The following is a 6,000-nucleotide window of genomic DNA, read 5'->3' as shown; positions in this document are numbered from 1 at the left end:
GGGAAGATCCCACATGCCGCGGAGCGGCTGGGCCCGTGAGCCATGGCCGCTGGGCCTGCGCGTCCGGAGCCTGTGCTCCGCAACGGGAGAGGCTGCAGCAGAGGGAGGCCCGCATACCACACACACACACACACACACACACACACACACACACACACAAAACCACCACCATTTAATCTCACAATTTTGTGGAACATGAATTCAGACAAGGCTTTGCCTTGGCAGTTCTTTTGCTCCACATTAACTGTGGTCACTTGCTAGTACTGCATTTAGATGGCAAAGGGGCTGATTTGGATGGTCTAAGACAACTTCACTGAGTAGGAAAGGCTGGGCTCCACTGGCACCATCAACCAGAGGGTCTATACGTGGCCTCTTTGGCATGTGGATATATCTCAGATTAGTTGGACTTGTTATTTGATGGACTACTTACATGACCTGGCTGCTCGAAATTTGGTCCATAGACCAGCACTACAGGCATCATCTGAAAGCTTGGAAATGCAAAATCTGACCAGAAATCCCCTTTTTTTTTTTTTTTTTTTTTTTTGCAGTACGCGGGCCTCTCACTGCCGTGGCCTCTCCCGTTGCGGAGCACAGGCTCCGGACGCGCAGGCTCAGCGGCCATGGCTCATGGGCCCAGCCGCTCCACAGCATGTGGGATCTTCCCGGACCAGGGCATGAACCCGTGTCCCCTGCATCGGCAGGCGGGCTCTCAACCACTGCGCCACCAGGGAAGCCCCAGAAATCCCATTTTTAATAATCTGTAGGGAATACTAGTAAGTGTACAGATATCTCTACAAAGATATTCCCTGAAGCATTGTTTTTTTACAGAAAAATATTGAAACAGAAATCTCCATAAATAGAAAAATAGTTAAATAAATCTTGGAACAGCCATACCATGGAATACCATGAAGCCATTAAAAATGAGATAAATCTATGTATACTGGTCTGGAAAGATGTCCATGATACACTATTTGGTAAACAAACAAACAGCAAGATAATATATCTATATCTATCAGGACTCCATTTTTGTTCAGAAAAAAATTTCAGGAAATATCTCTATCATCCATCCATCCATCTATCCATCCACCCAAAAGTTCAGAAGGATAGGCATCAAATGAGTAATATTTACCTTTTGGGATAGTGGAGAGATTTTCACATTTTTCTATATTGTATTTTAATGCACAAAAAAGAGAGCAGGAAATAATTTTTTATTTTCTGTTTTGCTTTCTCTATATTTAAATGAAAAAACAAGCTTTAAAATAAAACCAAATCACTGTATTTTGGGAACATTTGTGCTGAACAATCATGCTTAAAGGTCATGAAGATATGGTTTCCTGGTCTCAGAAAGCCTGTCAGCACAAACACCCTCACCCTTGCAGTTTCCTCAATTGCTTTTGACAAGCCTGTCACCTTGATTTCCCATCTTTTGTTGTGAGGAGTCATTTCACTGCTCCTCTTTAACTTTAGATCCTATTATATTCCTTGAAGTGCTCAAGGAGTTGATTTTGAAAGTGAATCCGTTAAAATGTTCCACTTTTCTTCCCCACCTGGGTTCACAGCTCAAGACGACAAGTGCTTCCATGTAGAAAGGGCTGTGAAATATTCTCGGTAAGACTGATCTAGTGTTTGGTGCCTACCCTTTTCTCCGAAGAACAGAGACAGGTGGTTTAGACTAGGGAGGATTTCTATTTTCAGGCAGAGACAAACATTTAACTCCACCACTACAAGATATCTTTAACAACAGCAGGCAGATTTTGATGAAAACCCGGAGTGCATGATGTTTGGGAGTGTTCCTCTGGGTGCTTTTCCCAGAGACCAAAGCCCAACAAAGACATGAGATCCGGTCCTCAGTGCAGGTCTGCCCCCTATGGGCTAGATTCTCAATTTATTAGTTTCACTAAGTCAGCCTTACTCAGAAGAAGGGTCTTTTTAAATCACCAAGTTAAGTCCCTGGAACAAAATTTGTCCCTTTCTTGTCCACTGTGATGAGCTGTTGCCGTGAAGGCTTCTTCAGGACTTCCTTCCTTTCTGGTCCTCCAGGCCTCTTTGGGCTCATAACGTGGGTGGATGACTAGACGGCTGACCTCAGGTTGCAGCAGGAATTTCAGACTATGAAAGGGGAAGTTTAACGAAGTGCTTTCCTTTCTCCTTCCCTGGGGGCAGCGTATGTTTCTAGCACAAGCACTGACACACGGGTTAGCAGTTTCCATTTTGGTCACATTAGAATCAATGATGAGCAAACAGGGGAATGTCCAGCAGTGAATTTCGCTTGGTTGTGAAATCACCTCCCTGCACCAGCTCTGCTTGTAGATGTCGACACTTTGATGTTTGGTACTGACCAGAGTCAAAGATACCTAACATAAAAGACCAGTTATCACCATTCATTAGGAAATGACCCATGTGTTACCAACCCTACTCCTGTCTGAAAACTATCACCTCTGGGCCCTGCTGCCACAAACCCGGCACAGAGCAGGCAGGCACTTTAGGTGAAACGTGCCTGTGCTATGAAGCTCCTTTTAAATGGGTCGCTTTGGGTCTCCTGCTATAAGACAAAACTTGGTGGTACTAAAACATGCTTAAGGAAAAATGGAGAACGCTGAAGGAGAAGACCTATCTAGAACCATGGCAGAAAGTTATCTTTAAGGTGTGCATTTTTATATTGACAAGAGATCTTAGCAAAGAATTCACACTTTACTAAACACTTACTAAGTGCCAGGCATCACATTAACTGTTTTATGTGGGTTATCTCACTCCCTCCCAGCAATTCTGTGAGGTCAGCATTCGTACCGCCTCTGTTGCACAGGTTGGGGAGAAGGGGCTCGGGGTGGATAAGTGACCTGCAGAACATCATGTCCCCTGCATGCTGCACAGCCAGGATTCCAATCCAGGCCATCTGCTTCCAGGTCTGTGCTCCTTACCTCACCCACTCCAGCAGCTCATGTAGGGCACTAAATACTGATTAACTGGGCAAAGGCAAGGAGGCGCAAGGAGCGCCTTTGCTGAGGACACGGTGCTGAACCACGTGTGTGCCTGCATAATCTACGCCTTTACAGGTGGAGCCATAGAAATCCTTTCCTTCTCATTTCCTGGGTTTATTATTGGACCCGGTATATTTCAGAATAAATGTGCTGGCAATTAAATTAAATATATAAACGTCTTCCACAGAAGCCGAGTGGAAAGAAGCCCGAGTGGTCTTTTGTGCATAGTCAGCTGTGGGGAGAAACCAAGAGAAGGGATTTGGAAGGCCCTTGCTGGGTCCTTCCGGGCTCCAGATGCTGAGGCTGAAGAGACTTATAATAGGCTATGCCTCAATCCACTGGGAAAAATCTTGTTTAATCCCCTATCCCTTAAGAAAAATGTAAAGGTAAAACATTATATTCTTTGAGAGCAAATCTTTCATAATTTCCCCTACACATCTTGTGGATGTCAATTTTAAAAGAAAAATCTTGAATACAAGATACAAGCCAATACATTGGCTTCTAAGTTCTGTAAAGTTTCTCTACTGACTTAGAATTGTTCTTCATCTATTTTCTAGAGTCCTGTTTTCTACCTAATATTATTAGTTGAGTGCTGCTGTTTGCAATGGAAGATGGTGCCAGGGACTCACTTTCTGGAGGGCACATTTCTGAGATGCCTCTTCTAGCGGGCAAGGATTTGCACTGTCTACATTTGGAGGTTGCTATTCTTACCCATGTAAGGTGAATGAGTCGTTATGGGACTCAAACCTCAAACTCAGCATTGACCCCACGCTGTTTCTAGGTACTAAGAGAAACACTGATGACAATACACCCTGAACCCTGTATGAAATAATTACTTTAAAATGCTTACCTCATGAAAAGAGATTCATGAAAATTTAATCCTGGGACATTAAAAATCACTTAGTACAACCTCATATTTTTATATTAGCAGTAAGAGCTCTTAGCAAATAATTTTTTTTTTTTAAAGCAAGTGAAGATACTAAAGCCCAAAGAGCAATGTGACATGCTCAAGATCTTATCACTGCTAGTAGATTATCAACCCTGGCCGCCCACTGAAATAAGTGGGAGAGTTTTTAAAAAATACTGTTACTTGGGCCTCACTGAAGACAAGAGTTTCTGGGCCTCGGGTCTGGTTACTGACACTTTTCAAAGCTCTCCAGGCAACTCAACTGAAGCCAAAGTTGAGAACTGCTGAGGATAGACAAGAACCTAGGCCCTAATATTTTCCCAGGGTTATCAGAATTGGGGCAGGCTCTCATTTCTCATTCCTGAGCACATGGAAGACTTGACTAATGAATTCTGGAACTCCTTCCTGCTGCGTCTAACCTGGCCTCCTTCTCATTGGAAGCTACCACCTGTACTTCAGTGTTGGGAGACAACCTGAAGCCTAGTTCCACCTGGGCACTCTATCTTGATTCCTCTAAACACAGTCATGGAAAATATCTGAAAGTATTATACTGGTAAAGCTAGGATTGTGTATTCTCACAGCCCAGTGTATTCATCAGTTAGTCGACCAGGGTCTGCTGGGGAATACCAGGGTGAAAGCCCTGGGTTACTCAACTGAGGTTCTGCTCCAGCTCATCTTGCAGAAAGCAACTTCTCCTTTCCCTTTACACACAGATGTGGAGTCAAGTGCATCTAGGTTTGAATCCTACTCTGCTATTTACAACCTATGTGATTTTGGGCAAGTTCTTTGTGTCTCAGTTTCTTCATCTGTAAATAAGAATAATGATAAAACTATCTCCTGAGTCCAGCCTTCTTGCCTCTCCTCTGGTATTGATCTCTAGCAAAACTGAAGCCTGGGCCGGCTGGTCTTCTTTATCTGTCTGAATCTCAATCCTTTCAGGCCCCTGATAAGAACTTGTTTTGATGAACAAATCCTTGAGAACAAAGGCCTTACTCACAAGTATTCAGAGTTCCTATAAATGGCCTTCATTACAAAACATCTTTTCTTGGGTACTTTGTACTCTTCTAGCCAGAGATGAGCTCTGTAGTCTCCTAACAATTTGGACTTTACCAGAATCAATTCTATTCAAACCTGAGAGTAAAGGGTAGACGGCTGACCGGATGCAAGACACAGCAGTCCAGCAGCCTGGGTCATCACTCAGGGACATGAGCCTATGTCATGCACAGAAACCATCTTGCTTCTAGTTGGAACCAGTTTGGTTAGATCTGTGAGGCCAGCCAAGCCCCCAGGTCTCTCTCCCTGCTGCTTTTTGGCTATAAGTTCCTTCAGGCTCTCATCTCAATACTGCTCAGCATCTCTAGCCATCCCCTCCTCCCTCACCTCCGCTTGCCCCACACCTTCCGGAATGCCCTTTTGTGGTGAACTCCACACGCCCTTACACTGCCTTAACTAACGAGGCTTTCTTGGAATGGCTCCCTGAGGTCCTTTCATTCTCAAAGTTTGAGATGTCGTTCTTCTCCCCGAGTTCAGATGAGGACATGCAGTCCTCTTGGAAGGAAGGGGAAGATTAATTGTGAACAAAAGTTCCACACAAAGAGTACGCGTCACTCGGAAAAAGTGTTCGCCATCTTTCTCCCTCGACCGCATCTTCCAATTAGTTCCATTTCCATCTCATGGGACTACATGGGACAGGTTCTTAATCCAATCCTACCTCTCCAGTGCAGCCTCTTATCTAACCACACCACTCTGCCATATTTACGGTATAAATCAAGCCAAAGAAACTTACTTGCAGCTCTTTAAAAACAACTTAAGAATCATTACCTACAAGAAAGAAGCGCCTCCTTCCCTCCCACTTGGATTTCAATGCCTATGCTCTGTAAGGACCCTGTTTACTTCTCTCAGAGAGAATTATTCATGGCCTCAGCAGTCAGCGGTTCACTTCTTTCTGCCACTGACTGAAGCTCCAAGAGGATGTAGATCATGCGTTTTGGAAACCCGCATCTCTCTGACCCCAGAATCTGGGCTCTTCCTCACAACACGAACGCCATCTCCCAACGTATAGCTAGCACAACACTGGACCCACAAGGTATTCTAAGAAGAACAGTATTCAAGTAT

The sequence above is a fragment of the Physeter macrocephalus genome, chromosome 15 (assembly GCF_002837175.3).
Source record: "Physeter macrocephalus isolate SW-GA chromosome 15, ASM283717v5, whole genome shotgun sequence".
NCBI classification, from domain to species: Eukaryota; Metazoa; Chordata; class Mammalia; order Artiodactyla; family Physeteridae; genus Physeter; species Physeter macrocephalus.
The sequence above is the reverse complement of the archived record's forward strand: the minus strand, read 5'-3'. Positions refer to the sequence as shown.